Raw genomic sequence first — 6,650 nt, forward strand, 5'->3', positions numbered from 1 at the left:
CCCTAACCCTAACCCTAACCTGTGGTTCGAGCCCCACCCATGTCCTATGTAGAAGTATAAGAAAAAATTACGAGAAAGAAGAAGATGGCCTTACTTTTCTATTAATTGCGTGTGGTATGGTGTAAGGAGCTGGTAGGAGCTAGTACGGCTATTACTGGTATTTCTATTTTCATTAGCATTTCAAGTTTTATTTCTATTCTGGCGCCTAAATGCGTCAGCCGGGAATCGAACCCGGATCTATTGCTTGGAAGGCAACAATGCTAACCTTTACACCACCGACGCTACGATATTTGAAGTATTGAAAAATTTCCATATATAAGCCCTAACCCTAACCCTAACCCTAACCTGTGGTTCGAGCCCCACCCATGTCCTATGTAGAAGTATAAGAAAAAATTACGAGAAAGAAGAAGATGGCCTTACTTTTCTATTAATTGCGTGTGGTATGGTGTAAGGAGCTGGTAGGAGCTAGTACGGCTATTACTGGTATTTCTATTTTCATTAGCATTTCAAGTTTTATTTCTATTCTGGCGCCTAAATGCGTCAGCCGGGAATCGAACCCGGATCTATTGCTTGGAAGGCAACAATGCTAACCTTTACACCACCGACGCTACGATATTTGAAGTATTGAAAAAATTTCCATATATAAGCCCTAACCCTAACCCTAACCCTAACCTGTGGTTCGAGCCCCACCCATGTCCTATGTAGAAGTATAAGAAAAAATTACGAGAAAGAAGAAGATGGCCTTACTTTTCTATTAATTGCGTGTGGTATGGTGTAAGGAGCTGGTAGGAGCTAGTACGGCTATTACTGGTATTTCTATTTTCATTAGCATTTCAAGTTTTATTTCTATTCTGGCGCCTAAATGCGTCAGCCGGGAATCGAACCCGGATCTATTGCTTGGAAGGCAACAATGCTAACCTTTACACCACCGACGCTACGATATTTGAAGTATTGAAAAATTTCCATATATAAGCCCTAACCCTAACCCTAACCCTAACCTGTGGTTCGAGCCCCACCCATGTCCTATGTAGAAGTATAAGAAAAAATTACGAGAAAGAAGAAGATGGCCTTACTTTTCTATTAATTGCGTGTGGTATGGTGTAAGGAGCTGGTAGGAGCTAGTACGGCTATTACTGGTATTTCTATTTTCATTAGCATTTCAAGTTTTATTTCTATTCTGGCGCCTAAATGCGTCAGCCGGGAATCGAACCCGGATCTATTGCTTGGAAGGCAACAATGCTAACCTTTACACCACCGACGCTACGATATTTGAAGTATTGAAAAATTTCCATATATAAGCCCTAACCCTAACCCTAACCCTAACCTGTGGTTCGAGCCCCACCCATGTCCTATGTAGAAGTATAAGAAAAAAATTACGAGAAAGAAGAAGATGGCCTTACTTTTCTATTAATTGCGTGTGGTATGGTGTAAGGAGCTGGTAGGAGCTAGTACGGCTATTACTGGTATTTCTATTTTCATTAGCATTTCAAGTTTTATTTCTATTCTGGCGCCTAAATGCGTCAGCCGGGAATCGAACCCGGATCTATTGCTTGGAAGGCAACAATGCTAACCTTTACACCACCGACGCTACGATATTTGAAGTATTGAAAAATTTCCATATATAAGCCCTAACCCTAACCCTAACCCTAACCTGTGGTTCGAGCCCCACCCATGTCCTATGTAGAAGTATAAGAAAAAATTACGAGAAAGAAGAAGATGGCCTTACTTTTCTATTAATTGCGTGTGGTATGGTGTAAGGAGCTGGTAGGAGCTAGTACGGCTATTACTGGTATTTCTATTTTCATTAGCATTTCAAGTTTTATTTCTATTCTGGCGCCTAAATGCGTCAGCCGGGAATCGAACCCGGATCTATTGCTTGGAAGGCAACAATGCTAACCTTTACACCACCGACGCTACGATATTTGAAGTATTGAAAAATTTCCATATATAAGCCCTAACCCTAACCCTAACCCTAACCTGTGGTTCGAGCCCCACCCATGTCCTATGTAGAAGTATAAGAAAAAATTACGAGAAAGAAGAAGATGGCCTTACTTTTCTATTAATTGCGTGTGGTATGGTGTAAGGAGCTGGTAGGAGCTAGTACGGCTATTACTGGTATTTCTATTTTCATTAGCATTTCAAGTTTTATTTCTATTCTGGCGCCTAAATGCGTCAGCCGGGAATCGAACCCGGATCTATTGCTTGGAAGGCAACAATGCTAACCTTTACACCACCGACGCTACGATATTTGAAGTATTGAAAAATTTCCATATATAAGCCCTAACCCTAACCCTAACCCTAACCTGTGGTTCGAGCCCCACCCATGTCCTATGTAGAAGTATAAGAAAAAAATTACGAGAAAGAAGAAGATGGCCTTACTTTTCTATTAATTGCGTGTGGTATGGTGTAAGGAGCTGGTAGGAGCTAGTACGGCTATTACTGGTATTTCTATTTTCATTAGCATTTCAAGTTTTATTTCTATTCTGGCGCCTAAATGCGTCAGCCGGGAATCGAACCCGGATCTATTGCTTGGAAGGCAACAATGCTAACCTTTACACCACCGACGCTACGATATTTGAAGTATTGAAAAAATTTCCATATATAAGCCCTAACCCTAACCCTAACCCTAACCTGTGGTTCGAGCCCCACCCATGTCCTATGTAGAAGTATAAGAAAAAATTACGAGAAAGAAGAAGATGGCCTTACTTTTCTATTAATTGCGTGTGGTATGGTGTAAGGAGCTGGTAGGAGCTAGTACGGCTATTACTGGTATTTCTATTTTCATTAGCATTTCAAGTTTTATTTCTATTCTGGCGCCTAAATGCGTCAGCCGGGAATCGAACCCGGATCTATTGCTTGGAAGGCAACAATGCTAACCTTTACACCACCGACGCTACGATATTTGAAGTATTGAAAAATTTCCATATATAAGCCCTAACCCTAACCCTAACCCTAACCTGTGGTTCGAGCCCCACCCATGTCCTATGTAGAAGTATAAGAAAAAAAATTACGAGAAAGAAGAAGATGGCCTTACTTTTCTATTAATTGCGTGTGGTATGGTGTAAGGAGCTGGTAGGAGCTAGTACGGCTATTACTGGTATTTCTATTTTCATTAGCATTTCAAGTTTTATTTCTATTCTGGCGCCTAAATGCGTCAGCCGGGAATCGAACCCGGATCTATTGCTTGGAAGGCAACAATGCTAACCTTTACACCACCGACGCTACGATATTTGAGATCGGAAGAAGTATTGAAAAATTTCCATATATAAGCCCTAACCCTAACCCTAACCCTAACCTGTGGTTCGAGCCCCACCCATGTCCTATGTAGAAGTATAAGAAAAAATTACGAGAAAGAAGAAGATGGCCTTACTTTTCTATTAATTGCGTGTGGTATGGTGTAAGGAGCTGGTAGGAGCTAGTACGGCTATTACTGGTATTTCTATTTTCATTAGCATTTCAAGTTTTATTTCTATTCTGGCGCCTAAATGCGTCAGCCGGGAATCGAACCCGGATCTATTGCTTGGAAGGCAACAATGCTAACCTTTACACCACCGACGCTACGATATTTGAAGTATTGAAAAATTTCCATATATAAGCCCTAACCCTAACCCTAACCCTAACCTGTGGTTCGAGCCCCACCCATGTCCTATGTAGAAGTATAAGAAAAAATTACGAGAAAGAAGAAGATGGCCTTACTTTTCTATTAATTGCGTGTGGTATGGTGTAAGGAGCTGGTAGGAGCTAGTACGGCTATTACTGGTATTTCTATTTTCATTAGCATTTCAAGTTTTATTTCTATTCTGGCGCCTAAATGCGTCAGCCGGGAATCGAACCCGGATCTATTGCTTGGAAGGCAACAATGCTAACCTTTACACCACCGACGCTACGATATTTGAAGTATTGAAAAATTTCCATATATAAGCCCTAACCCTAACCCTAACCCTAACCTGTGGTTCGAGCCCCACCCATGTCCTATGTAGAAGTATAAGAAAAAATTACGAGAAAGAAGAAGATGGCCTTACTTTTCTATTAATTGCGTGTGGTATGGTGTAAGGAGCTGGTAGGAGCTAGTACGGCTATTACTGGTATTTCTATTTTCATTAGCATTTCAAGTTTTATTTCTATTCTGGCGCCTAAATGCGTCAGCCGGGAATCGAACCCGGATCTATTGCTTGGAAGGCAACAATGCTAACCTTTACACCACCGACGCTACGATATTTGAAGTATTGAAAAAATTTCCATATATAAGCCCTAACCCTAACCCTAACCCTAACCTGTGGTTCGAGCCCCACCCATGTCCTATGTAGAAGTATAAGAAAAAATTACGAGAAAGAAGAAGATGGCCTTACTTTTCTATTAATTGCGTGTGCGTGTGGTATGGTGTAAGGAGCTGGTAGGAGCTAGTACGGCTATTACTGGTATTTCTATTTTCATTAGCATTTCAAGTTTTATTTCTATTCTGGCGCCTAAATGCGTCAGCCGGGAATCGAACCCGGATCTATTGCTTGGAAGGCAACAATGCTAACCTTTACACCACCGACGCTACGATATTTGAAGTATTGAAAAATTTCCATATATAAGCCCTAACCCTAACCCTAACCCTAACCTGTGGTTCGAGCCCCACCCATGTCCTATGTAGAAGTATAAGAAAAAAATTACGAGAAAGAAGAAGATGGCCTTACTTTTCTATTAATTGCGTGTGGTATGGTGTAAGGAGCTGGTAGGAGCTAGTACGGCTATTACTGGTATTTCTATTTTCATTAGCATTTCAAGTTTTATTTCTATTCTGGCGCCTAAATGCGTCAGCCGGGAATCGAACCCGGATCTATTGCTTGGAAGGCAACAATGCTAACCTTTACACCACCGACGCTACGATATTTGAAGTATTGAAAAATTTCCATATATAAGCCCTAACCCTAACCCTAACCCTAACCTGTGGTTCGAGCCCCACCCATGTCCTATGTAGAAGTATAAGAAAAAATTACGAGAAAGAAGAAGATGGCCTTACTTTTCTATTAATTGCGTGTGGTATGGTGTAAGGAGCTGGTAGGAGCTAGTACGGCTATTACTGGTATTTCTATTTTCATTAGCATTTCAAGTTTTATTTCTATTCTGGCGCCTAAATGCGTCAGCCGGGAATCGAACCCGGATCTATTGCTTGGAAGGCAACAATGCTAACCTTTACACCACCGACGCTACGATATTTGAAGTATTGAAAAATTTCCATATATAAGCCCTAACCCTAACCCTAACCCTAACCTGTGGTTCGAGCCCCACCCATGTCCTATGTAGAAGTATAAGAAAAAATTACGAGAAAGAAGAAGATGGCCTTACTTTTCTATTAATTGCGTGTGGTATGGTGTAAGGAGCTGGTAGGAGCTAGTACGGCTATTACTGGTATTTCTATTTTCATTAGCATTTCAAGTTTTATTTCTATTCTGGCGCCTAAATGCGTCAGCCGGGAATCGAACCCGGATCTATTGCTTGGAAGGCAACAATGCTAACCTTTACACCACCGACGCTACGATATTTGAAGTATTGAAAAATTTCCATATATAAGCCCTAACCCTAACCCTAACCCTAACCTGTGGTTCGAGCCCCACCCATGTCCTATGTAGAAGTATAAGAAAAAATTACGAGAAAGAAGAAGATGGCCTTACTTTTCTATTAATTGCGTGTGTGTGGTATGGTGTAAGGAGCTGGTAGGAGCTAGTACGGCTATTACTGGTATTTCTATTTTCATTAGCATTTCAAGTTTTATTTCTATTCTGGCGCCTAAATGCGTCAGCCGGGAATCGAACCCGGATCTATTGCTTGGAAGGCAACAATGCTAACCTTTACACCACCGACGCTACGATATTTGAAGTATTGAAAAATTTCCATATATAAGCCCTAACCCTAACCCTAACCCTAACCTGTGGTTCGAGCCCCACCCATGTCCTATGTAGAAGTATAAGAAAAAATTACGAGAAAGAAGAAGATGGCCTTACTTTTCTATTAATTGCGTGTGGTATGGTGTAAGGAGCTGGTAGGAGCTAGTACGGCTATTACTGGTATTTCTATTTTCATTAGCATTTCAAGTTTTATTTCTATTCTGGCGCCTAAATGCGTCAGCCGGGAATCGAACCCGGATCTATTGCTTGGAAGGCAACAATGCTAACCTTTACACCACCGACGCTACGATATTTGAAGTATTGAAAAATTTCCATATATAAGCCCTAACCCTAACCCTAACCCTAACCTGTGGTTCGAGCCCCACCCATGTCCTATGTAGAAGTATAAGAAAAAATTACGAGAAAGAAGAAGATGGCCTTACTTTTCTATTAATTGCGTGTGGTATGGTGTAAGGAGCTGGTAGGAGCTAGTACGGCTATTACTGGTATTTCTATTTTCATTAGCATTTCAAGTTTTATTTCTATTCTGGCGCCTAAATGCGTCAGCCGGGAATCGAACCCGGATCTATTGCTTGGAAGGCAACAATGCTAACCTTTACACCACCGACGCTACGATATTTGAAGTATTGAAAAATTTCCATATATAAGCCCTAACCCTAACCCTAACCCTAACCTGTGGTTCGAGCCCCACCCATGTCCTATGTAGAAGTATAAGAAAAAATTACGAGAAAGAAGAAGATGGCCTTACTTTTCTAT

The 6,650-nt window shown here is 41.1% G+C and overlaps 20 non-coding genes across 20 annotated transcripts; all 20 read right to left on the reverse strand.

Moving 5' to 3' along the window:
• Positions 1 to 210: 210 nt before the first annotated feature.
• Trnag-ucc (transfer RNA glycine (anticodon UCC)) lies at positions 211 to 282 on the reverse strand. The gene has a single exon. It is a non-coding gene; the product is annotated as a tRNA-Gly (tRNA).
• A 254-nt stretch (positions 283 to 536) lies between these two features.
• Positions 537 to 608, reverse strand: Trnag-ucc (transfer RNA glycine (anticodon UCC)). The gene has a single exon. It is a non-coding gene; the product is annotated as a tRNA-Gly (tRNA).
• Positions 609 to 863: 255 nt separating this feature from the next.
• Positions 864 to 935, reverse strand: Trnag-ucc (transfer RNA glycine (anticodon UCC)). Its single transcript has one exon. It is a non-coding gene; the product is annotated as a tRNA-Gly (tRNA).
• A 254-nt stretch (positions 936 to 1,189) lies between these two features.
• On the reverse strand, positions 1,190 to 1,261 carry Trnag-ucc (transfer RNA glycine (anticodon UCC)). The gene has a single exon. It is a non-coding gene; the product is annotated as a tRNA-Gly (tRNA).
• Positions 1,262 to 1,516: 255 nt separating this feature from the next.
• Positions 1,517 to 1,588, reverse strand: Trnag-ucc (transfer RNA glycine (anticodon UCC)). The gene has a single exon. It is a non-coding gene; the product is annotated as a tRNA-Gly (tRNA).
• Positions 1,589 to 1,842: 254 nt separating this feature from the next.
• Positions 1,843 to 1,914, reverse strand: Trnag-ucc (transfer RNA glycine (anticodon UCC)). Its single transcript has one exon. It is a non-coding gene; the product is annotated as a tRNA-Gly (tRNA).
• A 254-nt stretch (positions 1,915 to 2,168) lies between these two features.
• Positions 2,169 to 2,240, reverse strand: Trnag-ucc (transfer RNA glycine (anticodon UCC)). Its single transcript has one exon. It is a non-coding gene; the product is annotated as a tRNA-Gly (tRNA).
• Positions 2,241 to 2,495: 255 nt separating this feature from the next.
• Positions 2,496 to 2,567, reverse strand: Trnag-ucc (transfer RNA glycine (anticodon UCC)). Its single transcript has one exon. It is a non-coding gene; the product is annotated as a tRNA-Gly (tRNA).
• Positions 2,568 to 2,822: 255 nt separating this feature from the next.
• Trnag-ucc (transfer RNA glycine (anticodon UCC)) lies at positions 2,823 to 2,894 on the reverse strand. The gene has a single exon. It is a non-coding gene; the product is annotated as a tRNA-Gly (tRNA).
• Positions 2,895 to 3,150: 256 nt separating this feature from the next.
• Positions 3,151 to 3,222, reverse strand: Trnag-ucc (transfer RNA glycine (anticodon UCC)). Its single transcript has one exon. It is a non-coding gene; the product is annotated as a tRNA-Gly (tRNA).
• A 264-nt stretch (positions 3,223 to 3,486) lies between these two features.
• Positions 3,487 to 3,558, reverse strand: Trnag-ucc (transfer RNA glycine (anticodon UCC)). Its single transcript has one exon. It is a non-coding gene; the product is annotated as a tRNA-Gly (tRNA).
• A 254-nt stretch (positions 3,559 to 3,812) lies between these two features.
• Trnag-ucc (transfer RNA glycine (anticodon UCC)) lies at positions 3,813 to 3,884 on the reverse strand. The gene has a single exon. It is a non-coding gene; the product is annotated as a tRNA-Gly (tRNA).
• Positions 3,885 to 4,138: 254 nt separating this feature from the next.
• Positions 4,139 to 4,210, reverse strand: Trnag-ucc (transfer RNA glycine (anticodon UCC)). Its single transcript has one exon. It is a non-coding gene; the product is annotated as a tRNA-Gly (tRNA).
• Positions 4,211 to 4,471: 261 nt separating this feature from the next.
• On the reverse strand, positions 4,472 to 4,543 carry Trnag-ucc (transfer RNA glycine (anticodon UCC)). The gene has a single exon. It is a non-coding gene; the product is annotated as a tRNA-Gly (tRNA).
• A 255-nt stretch (positions 4,544 to 4,798) lies between these two features.
• Positions 4,799 to 4,870, reverse strand: Trnag-ucc (transfer RNA glycine (anticodon UCC)). Its single transcript has one exon. It is a non-coding gene; the product is annotated as a tRNA-Gly (tRNA).
• A 254-nt stretch (positions 4,871 to 5,124) lies between these two features.
• On the reverse strand, positions 5,125 to 5,196 carry Trnag-ucc (transfer RNA glycine (anticodon UCC)). Its single transcript has one exon. It is a non-coding gene; the product is annotated as a tRNA-Gly (tRNA).
• Positions 5,197 to 5,450: 254 nt separating this feature from the next.
• Positions 5,451 to 5,522, reverse strand: Trnag-ucc (transfer RNA glycine (anticodon UCC)). The gene has a single exon. It is a non-coding gene; the product is annotated as a tRNA-Gly (tRNA).
• Positions 5,523 to 5,780: 258 nt separating this feature from the next.
• On the reverse strand, positions 5,781 to 5,852 carry Trnag-ucc (transfer RNA glycine (anticodon UCC)). Its single transcript has one exon. It is a non-coding gene; the product is annotated as a tRNA-Gly (tRNA).
• A 254-nt stretch (positions 5,853 to 6,106) lies between these two features.
• Positions 6,107 to 6,178, reverse strand: Trnag-ucc (transfer RNA glycine (anticodon UCC)). The gene has a single exon. It is a non-coding gene; the product is annotated as a tRNA-Gly (tRNA).
• Positions 6,179 to 6,432: 254 nt separating this feature from the next.
• Positions 6,433 to 6,504, reverse strand: Trnag-ucc (transfer RNA glycine (anticodon UCC)). The gene has a single exon. It is a non-coding gene; the product is annotated as a tRNA-Gly (tRNA).
• Between the last annotated feature and the right edge of the window lie 146 nt (positions 6,505 to 6,650).

Source organism: Clytia hemisphaerica, unplaced genomic scaffold (genome assembly GCF_902728285.1).
Source record: "Clytia hemisphaerica strain Z4C2 unplaced genomic scaffold, Clytia hemisphaerica genome assembly, whole genome shotgun sequence".
NCBI classification, from domain to species: domain Eukaryota; kingdom Metazoa; phylum Cnidaria; class Hydrozoa; order Leptothecata; family Clytiidae; genus Clytia; species Clytia hemisphaerica.